This window comes from Oryctolagus cuniculus, chromosome 15 (assembly GCF_964237555.1).
Source record: "Oryctolagus cuniculus chromosome 15, mOryCun1.1, whole genome shotgun sequence".
NCBI classification, from domain to species: Eukaryota; Metazoa; Chordata; class Mammalia; order Lagomorpha; family Leporidae; genus Oryctolagus; species Oryctolagus cuniculus.
Window position 1 is genome coordinate 50,892,884 of NC_091446.1, and position 9,851 is coordinate 50,902,734.

Here is a 9,851-nt window from a genome sequence, read left to right on the forward strand (position 1 = left end):
ACAGTGTTTTATTGATTCTAGGACCCATATTTTGCAGTTTATCATCTCTAAAACTGGGATGTATTTATGTATAGTCAATGGTAGGTCATGGTGAGTGGAGAGTTATTTTCTCTATCAGTGGTACATAGAAGTAGTGAATATTAAAATCTATGATGTCTTCAATTTGATGAGAGGAGAGATACTATGTCATCACTGAAAGTATATAGACTACTTACTCCATTCACCTTAATAGTTTTATCTCCTCCTCCTCCTGCTGCTTCTATGAGGAAAGACCTTAAAGATCACTGAACCTAAGTCCGCACTCTACCAAAGAAGACCTGGGCCCAAGGTATTGGGTGCCGTCTCCGTCACAGATGGCTGGGGAGCAGGGGGTCTGTGTGTAAGCCCAGCGTCCCCATGTCTTCGTTGTTCCTCAGAGATGGTTCACAGGTGATGGGGCTGGAAGCACTGGGAGTGATGAGGGCGGGGCTCCGTGGAGAGGTGTCCTTGGCAACTGCAGGCCGTAGAAGGGAGGATGGGAGCATGTTCACAGTCTGGAGCAGGCGGGAAGCTTTCCTGCGGTTTGGTTCTGCTGGTTGGACTTTTCTTTCATCTTTCACCTTTCCATGGCTGTGGGGCCTGGAAAGAGAGTGACTGTAACTACCCTTCTTAGGCGGCTGCTCTTGCTCTTTTGGCCACAGAAGCCTCACCTGCTGCCCCTTGTACCCCTGTACATGTGAATATGGTCAGAGTCATGCTTGAATTTAGGTGTAGATTTGGATTCAAGTGGACTCAGTGAGGCAGAATGGCTGTACTTTTTCTTCCTGAAGGCCCTAGGATTGTCTCACCTCGTTTTTGGTCTCCCGTACTTCAGAGGATATTGTAATTCTTTCTCTACAGTGTTCTCTTTAACTAAATGATATTCCGATTGCTGGAAGGTTAAATTGGGCCATAGCAGAATAGTGCCTTCATAGTCTTTCTCCACGGACACTCTTTTTTGAGTTATTGTGTTCTCTGTGATCTTGGGAATCTCAAGCCACACTTTGCTCTTCATATACACAGGCATCTTGAGAAGAGTAAATATGATAATATATGCAAAGTCTTTTCACTTCTCAGCATCAGACACGTAGCAGATATTCAAATAAAATAAATGTTAGTTTTTTTTTTACTTTTTGGAGTACCATTTCTCCCACTTTATCAATCATTGAATTATAATTCTCCCACCCTTATTGCAAATTTATTATTAGAAATCTTTTCATATTAGTTAATTACTGGAATGTATGTGGATTTTTGTGAATTATTCTTCCCAGAGTGTTTACATTCTTTGATTTGTTTTTAAAAGATTTTATTGGCTTACCTGAAAGGCACAGTTACAGAGAGGCAGAGGGGGAGAGAAAGAGAGAGAGAGAGAATCTTCCATCAGCTGGTTCACTCCCCAGATGGCCACAATGGCCGGAGCTGCGCTGATCCGAAGCCAGGAACCAGGAGCTTCCTCTGGGTACAGGGACCGAAGGACATGGGCCATCTTCCTTTGCTTTCCCAGGCCATAGCAGAGTGCTGGATCAGAAGTGGAGCAGCTGGAACTCGAACCAGTGCCCACATAGGATGCCAGCACTGCAGGCAGTAGCTTTATGCCACAGTGCTGGCCTCTCTTTGACTTATTTTTGCATAATGTGATGATCCCTTCCATGTCGAAAAAAGTTCAGTCAAGCCACTTGATTGGATCAATTGGTGGTGAATTCCTATTTTTGTCTTTATTCAAGACTGAGCCTATTGGCCACATTGACATTTTTCTGGTTCTACACACTGACTTGTGACACCCACCTTGTACACACTAAATCTACTCCCTTTATTCCTGAAGGCTATTCCTATTCAACTCCTCTGTTTGACTCTACTCTTCTGAAGGCAAAGAACTGTCTTCCATCTGCTGTATCTTCTTCCTTTTTTCTGGTGGTCATTTCCCCCTCTCCCCACCCCTGCCAATCCGGTCATGCTACAGCTCAGATGTTTCCACTTTAGGCAACTCTCTCAACATTTCTCAGGTTGTCTTTGGGCTCTTTCTCTCTGTCCAACTGTGTACCAGAAAATGTGCTGTTTCTTCTATTTGTGGACCCTAAAATGACTTTGAACATAAATAGTAAGTACAGGAGACTGTGGTAAGACAACAGTATCCTGGAAAAGGAAGCTGTAAAGATTTTTGTATTTTTATTGCTTTAATTCTGTTTATAAAAGTGATCATGCTGGCTTAAGAAGTTTGAACAATATAAAAATGTATGACTGAGAAACAGGGGTCTCCCATAACCTCACTTATAAGAGGCAACCACTGATAACAGGCTGGGGAAAATTGGCCAGATTTTTATTTTCTAATGGTGTTATGTTTTGGGGTATAATTAGGCATAATAGAGAACCAGTTTCCTGAAACTCTCAAAAGTCTTTGAAAATACCCAGACATACTTTTAGGAATCAGCACAAAATCTCCAATAAAAATCTGTTCTCCCTCAAACCAAACATTCAAAATACATAAAAGGAATTCTTATTCAATTTACTGTTTGGTTTAATATCTACCATTACTGCAGTATTGTATTCCACTATTTTCTTAATAAACAAAATGGGCTTCAGATTCATGATAGGTGAAATGAGTTTTTGTGGCCTAATCTTGAAATTCAACCACCATTAAAAACATTATTTCTGTAAGAAAATATGTACTGGCAGACTTTAGGAACAGCCAAAACTTACTTCCAAGTGAATGCAGCTTTTGGTCAGAGATGTGCACAAAGAGAAACAGATCTGGAGTAGATTTTACTTTGTTAGGTGGTAGAGAAAACCTGGTTTAGGACTTGGCTCTGGTTTTGGTGGTAAAACTTTGGGCAAGTCATTGAGCTTTGCTTGGTGGTTTGGATCTTGCCATGTAATATTGTAGCAGTTATCATCTGAATGCATGAACGTTGTGTTGTGGCTACCAGGAAGGCAACAGATTCTGACTTGAGAATGGAAAATGGGACTGCTTCGTTAGTTTCAAAATCCCCTCAAGTTATTTTAGAGGAAAGAGCTGATTTTAGGGCTCACACTGGCAAAATGCAGCAAATGAGGAACAGCTGAGTTTAAAAAGGCACTGGAAGTGCAAAGCTGGAATCTGAGACTATTCGTCTACCTTTCAGGGACTGGGTGAGCTGTGTCCTCTTCTCTCTGCACACTGACTACCACAGGTCACTCATAGCTTCAACTTATATGTGGCGACTTTGGCTGTGAGCTTAATGCTGATCCAGACTTTAACGTCTTTGAAACTCAGTTTTCCCAGCTAATTGAGCCAGTCTTCCAGAATCCCAATTTCAAATCCCCAGGATTAGACAACCTGATTGGCCCAGATTGTGTCAGACGCTCACCTGTCATCCAGTCAACTGTGACTAGGGATGCAGTAGGTACTGTGGGTGGGAGTAGATTCTTAGGAAAAGCTGTGTAGCAATGGCTGTCATCTTTGATATAATTTAAGAGGAAAGAAATGAGATTTCATACCTTCCACTTCTGATTCTTTTTGGAGGGTTTTTATTTCAATTTAATTCAATTCAACAAATGCTCAGATATCTTCAATTCTAAGACATATTTTTTGGTAATATACTATATCTGATGTCTAGTGATATCTCCCAATCAGTATGTTCATTTAATGATTTAATGTGGTAGTATTTCTTTTACTCTCTTTTACAGCCAAAGCTATTATTAAATTGGTTAGCTTTTAAAATAGAGGGAATGGGGTTGGTGTTGTGGCACAGCAGGTTAGACTGCTGCTTGGAATGCCGACATCTCATGTTGGAGGGCCTGGAATTGAGTCTGCCTCTACTTCCTATCTGCATTCCTGCTAATGCACCCTGGGAGGCTTCAGAAGATGGATCAAGTGCTTAGGCTCCTGCCACCCTGTGGGAGACCCAGATAGTGCCAGGCTCCTAGCTTAAACCTGGTCCAATCCTAGGGAGTAAACAGAAGATTTTTCTCCTTTTCTTTGTTTCTCTTCCTCCCTCTCTGCCTGGCAAATAGATGAAAATAAATAAATGGACATTTACAAAAAGCAAAGCTGTAGTAATCAAAGCAATGTGGTAGATGCCTAAAAATGAAAAAGAAGAAATAATGGTATGTATTGCTGACAGGGTTTCATCCATGGCTTTCTCCAGAGGACACAGAGTAGTACTAGATATGGGACCAAGTTGAAACGTGTGGATATATTCCAAAATGTTTTCCCATAAATTATGCATCAAAAGAAAAAGGAGGCAAACATTCCCTCTGCTGTAAGAGATGAAGTCCATTAAAGATTCTTAGGTGGTCTCAAGATTTAGAGCCCTGAGACTCAAATGTTTATTTTATAGAATAGTAACTATCAGTGCTGACTGAGCAGGAAGTCAACACTAGAACCTGTGTAGGCGCAAAATGTAGCTTCGTATGCAACCAAATTCCAGGCAATTGCCTTGTCTAATTCACTCAGAACTGTAAAAGAAGAATGCTTCCTTTGGAATGAAAATTCTCTCTACTTGGTTTCAACCCAAAGGTGAGCATTTTTTTGAGGAGGTTAAATCTTTTCAGATGTTTTTGAGGTACACAAGAAGGAAGAGCTAAACCATTCTCTATTATGCATTCTTGGAGCTTCGCATTACCCAAGTGGATTTAACTTCGCTAGTTTCACTCAATTTTTAGAGTCCTATGTTCTGCTCAAAAAGTTGCTTATGAAAAAATAAAAAAAAAAAACAAAACTCTTGTCCAGTCAGTTCTGGAAATGGCTACTTCTGTATTTGTTTAGGATAAACTTTTCGAACCATGTGAGAGAGACTTTGGATAAGATAAAGCCTGTATTTTGAAACTCATCAGTTGGGAAACTGGCAGACGGAGTCTGCTCAAGTTTCAGAAAAAATCTGCATCAGGTATGAAAATACTACCTACCCTTTAAGCTTCATGAATTGGAAAAGCGAGGCATTTAAATGAACAACTGAAGTGACATTGTGTAGTGGCTCAACTTTGAAACTTGCTAGCTGTGTGTGTCCTCGGTCAACTTGCTTCTCCCTTCTGTCTCTGATTTTGTTTGTGAAGGGGTCACGATAAAAGAGTCATTCAACATGTTGTTGTGAGCATTAAGTCGGGCTATAAACGTAAAGTAATCAAAAGAATGAGTGGCATATTATTAACTATCAATAAATGGTTTCTTTTAATTATGTTGGAAACCACTTTAAGATAAATATACATATTATTTAAGAATTTAACATTGTTGTTTTGTTAACATTTTTAATTTAACCTTGTTTTTTGGCTGACACGTAGTATTTGTACAGATCTGTGGTACAGTGGGTAATGATCATATCACCCAGATTTTTAACTCATTAGTTTCAAACTCAATGGAAATGCCCTCTTACCTCAGTGATTTCAGTCATAAATCAAGGTTTTCTTTGAAGCTGGTGCAACTTCCCTATGAAATTGAAGATGAATTGGACTGTTTGGAAATAGGACAGTTTTGGGGCATGAGCTATTTGATGTTTTATGTATAGGAAAAATTCCTTGCTACTCAATAGACTGCACATTTGGAGGTACTCTCCTGACATCTGATATGTCTTTGGAAAAAATAAAAGATGACTCATGTAGACACAGTAAACTCTGGTGGCTCCCAGTGGAGCCAAGTCCTACTCCTCTGGTTTTCAGCCTTGACTGAGAACCATAAAACATGAATATTCCTGATGCCACCACCAATTTTAAATGGCTTCACCCATTTATTTTGTATGACACTAATACAGGTCAGGGTCTTCATTTCAAGTCTGCGTAGGCCCCAACTCCATGCTTACCATCAGTGGCAATTTTGCAAAATGCATAAAACATGGCAAACACTCAATTTGTTTAATGTGTTTATGAATGAAAGACAGGTTTGTAGTGCTATGAATATTGATGTCCATAGCATACAAAAGGACTTCAAAAATTCATGGAAAATAGAATTTTAAAAAGTTTATTTTGGTGCAGGGTAGTTCTGAAATCCGTGATTTTTTGTTTGTTTGTTTTCCCCCATAACATACATTTCCTGGGCTGGCACTGTGACTTAGCGGGTAAAGCTGCTGCCTATGGCACCAGCGACCCATGTGGGCACTGATTCAAGTCCCAGCTGCTCTACTTTCCATCCAGTTCCCTGCTAATGCACCTGGGAAGGCAGTGGAAGATGGCCCAAGTACTTGGTCCCCTGTACCCACATGGAAGACCAGGGAGAAGCTCCTGGGTCCTGGCTTTGGACTGGCCCAGCTCTGACCATTGTGGCCATTTGGGGAGTGAACCAACAGATGGAAGACCTCTCTCTCTCTCTGTAACTCTGCCTTTCAAATAATAAATAAATGCATACATACATATTTTTTAAAGATTTATTTATTGAAAGTCAGAGTTACACAGAGAGAGAAGGAGAGACAGAGAGAGAGAGAGAGAGAGAGAGAGAGAGAGAGAGTCTTCCACCCACTGGTCCACTCTCCAGTTGGTGTCAATGGCCAGAACTGTGCTGATCTGAAGCCAGGAGCCAGGAGCTTCCTCTGGGTACAGGGCCTCAAGGACTTGGGCCATCTTCCACTGCTTTCTCAAGCCATAGCAGAAAGCTGGATTGGAAGTGGAACAGCTGGGACTCGAACTGGCGCCCATATGGGATGTTGGCACTGCAGGCAGCGGCTTTACCTGTTATACCACAGCGCCAGCCCCTAAATACACATTACAAAACCATACATTTCCCACTAACTGTTGGAGTTCCCTAGTAGGCATAGAGTTTAAAATTGTTTTGCACCAAAATGAACTTATGTTTTAATTCCATTTTTTCATGAACTTTATGAAATACCTTCATATGTTTTCTTGAAAACTGTGCCGTAGACTTATTTTAAAACAGATGAAATATGTATTATTTTTTTTTAATAGACTTAGAGTTTCAGATATTTTTCACTTGTCTACAGGCATCTTACAGTTAAAGTGTGTTTCTTACTTCTTCCTCTTTTGCAGTCTGCCAATACCCACTCCTGTTCAGGTCCCTGTTAGATGATTCATGATACACATCCCTCCCTTTTGGGTCAGAACACCAGCCTCCCTCCTGTACTGCCTCCCAATTTGGGTCATCTTAAAGTAAGAAAAGGCTTGTAAATATATTCAATTCAGCATCAGAAAGAAAATAGAAAATAAATTTCACAGGTAGACAATGTCCTAAATTTTGTAACTCTATACTTAATGATTAGCAAGTATCTGTCTTAAGAAAATAAAACATTGGGCCGGCGCCGCGGCTCACTAGGCTAATCCTCCGCCTAGCGGCGCCAGCACACCGGGTTCTAGTCCCGGTCAGGGCACCGGATTCTGTCCCGGTTGTCCCTCTTCCAGGCCAGCCCTCTGCTGTGGCCAGGGAGTGCAGTGGAGGATGGCCCAGGTGCTTGGGCCCTGCACCCCATGGGAGACCAGGAAAAGCACCTGGCTCCTGGCTCCTGCCATCGGATCAGCGTGGTGCGCCGGCCGCAGCGCGCTGGCCGCGGCGGCCATTGGAGGGTGAACCAACGGCAAAAGGAAGACCTTTCTCTCTGTCTCTCTCTCTCACTGTCCACTCTGCCTGTCAAAAAATAAAAAAATAAAAAAAAAAAGAAAATAAAACATTAACGGTTTGGGTAAAATCTTTTAAATGTAACAAGGTTTCTTGTTATACTTAAGACATAAAAACCAAGGTATCTATTTTCCCTTAGCACAAATAATATGTGTTGGCTAGCTGGAAATGGCTATAATTATGTGGTATACAATAAAGGGTTCCATTGATGCCAAAAACAGAAAAATGGGTGAACCAGACCAGAAATCATGTATTGGATAAACATCTTCCCAGACAAATGAATTTAGCTGATTTTTTTGAAGAAGCAGTTTCTTTTACTTTCAGTTTTATGATCTCCATGGATAGATCCAAACTCTGTATTTTTTTAGAAAAAGTGAAGTTTAAGGGTCAGTGTCACATATTTAATTGCATAAAAAATGCAAATACATGTTTAACAGAATACATTGTACTTTGGAACATTACTTTCAAGACTTTAAAGTCAAAGCAACTTAAAGTTACATTCATACAATTTGTAGGCAGAATAGAAAGCTTGTTGGTTCAGTCTCTGTGAATTATAACAGTGATATCTTGACATTTCTGCCTGTTTATTTATATAAAAGGAACATGCATTCATGTGTTCCATATACAGTTTTAAGTGTAGAATGATACTTCCCACTCCCCCTCACTCCCACCCTCCCTTCTCCTTTCTTTTTTATTTTTCTTTTAATATTTTTGGTGACATACTTTGAATTTATTTTATAATCACAAGCTTAGTCTTCCACTAAATAATTCCACTAAAAAATTCAACAAATAGTCAGAAGAAAGACTGACTTTTTCTTGGGATAATAGACAAGGGCTATAAATAATAATCAAATCTCAAGATTTAGCTTGTTTTTAACCTCTCAGAGAGGAGAAAATGTAATCCTTTTGTTGGAAGAAGTATAATTATAATTTTTGAAAAATATTCATCTTGGATTCAATATATATATGTCTTTAAATTTTTAAAATTGAGATGACTTATTTTTTCTTAAAAGACAAAGTAGAAAATATAGATAAGCAAAAACATTTTTAAATCTATAGTTTCATCCACCCAGAGATAACCACTGTTAATGTCAATACATATACATCAAACCTCTTGTTCCCCCACACTTTTACAATCAAAAACTAAAAAAAAAAAATGTGTACTTATACCATAAATAGTTTTCTGAAAGCTGACTTACAACTTCATGATATATATTATAGACATTTTCTATGCCACTCCATGGAAACTTGGACACTTCCTATTAAAGCACAGGACCCTGGAATTCCCAGATACTTAGCAGCTTTGGGGACATCTAGTTACTGAACGCTGGACATGTACATAAGCACTGAGTTGTATTCAAAGCCATTTTCTGAGCTCTGGGTCTGGATAGGTGGGAACTGGCTGTCTCGTAATGTGTTGTGCTCAAAGGTTGACATAAGAGAGTAGATGGGCTGGCGCCGGCACCCCGGGTTCTAGTCCCAGTTGGGGCGCCGGATTCTGTCCCGGTTGCCCCTCTTCCAGGCCAGCTCTCTGCTGTGGCCAGGGAGTGCAGTGGAGGATGGCCCAAGTGTTGGGTCCTGCACCCCATGGGAGGCCAGGAGAAGTACCTGACTCCTGCCATCGGATCAGCGGGGTGCGCCAGCTACAGTGCGCCGGCCGCAGCAGCCATTGGAGGGTGAACCAACGGCAAAAGGAAGACCTTTCTCTCTGTCTCTCTCTCACTGTCCACTCTGCCTGTCAAAAAAAAGAGAGAGAGAAAGAGAGAGAGAGAGAGTAGATGACGTCCTCTTTGACCATTTGAGGTCTGACTAAACTCCAGCTCTGCTAAGTGAGGATGTGCTTGATGAAATACAAGTGAGAATTTCTTGTAAATGACAGATTTGGGTATTTTTATTTTTATTTTTTAAGATTTTGTTAAGATGTTTATTTATTTCACAGTTTAAGATGTTTATTTATTTGACAGAGAGAGAAAGAGAAAGAGAGAGAGAGAGAGAGAGAGAATGAGATCTTCTATCTGCTGGTTCACTTCCCAGATAGCCACAATGGTCAGGGTTGGTCTAGGCTGAAGCCAGGAGTCAGGAGCTTCTTCTAGGTCTCCCATGTGGGTGGCAGAGATCCAAACATTTGGGACATCTTCTGATGCTTTTTCCAGGCTACTTGTGGGGAGCTGGACTGGAAGTGGAGCAGCTGGGACTTTAACTGGCACCTATATGGGTTGCTGGTGTTGTAGGCAGGGACTTTATCCCCTGTACCACAACACTAGTCCTTTAATTACTGTTGTAAAGATTTTCTATTCCATTT

The 9,851-nt window shown here is 40.6% G+C and overlaps 1 long non-coding RNA gene across 1 annotated transcript; it reads left to right on the top strand.

The window, feature by feature from the left end:
• Positions 1-4,760: 4,760 nt before the first annotated feature.
• Positions 4,761-7,169, top strand: LOC138845361 (uncharacterized). The gene is made up of 2 exons (XR_011382395.1): positions 4,761-4,883; positions 6,967-7,169. It is a non-coding gene; the product is annotated as an uncharacterized lncRNA (long non-coding RNA).
• Positions 7,170-9,851: the final 2,682 nt, after the last annotated feature.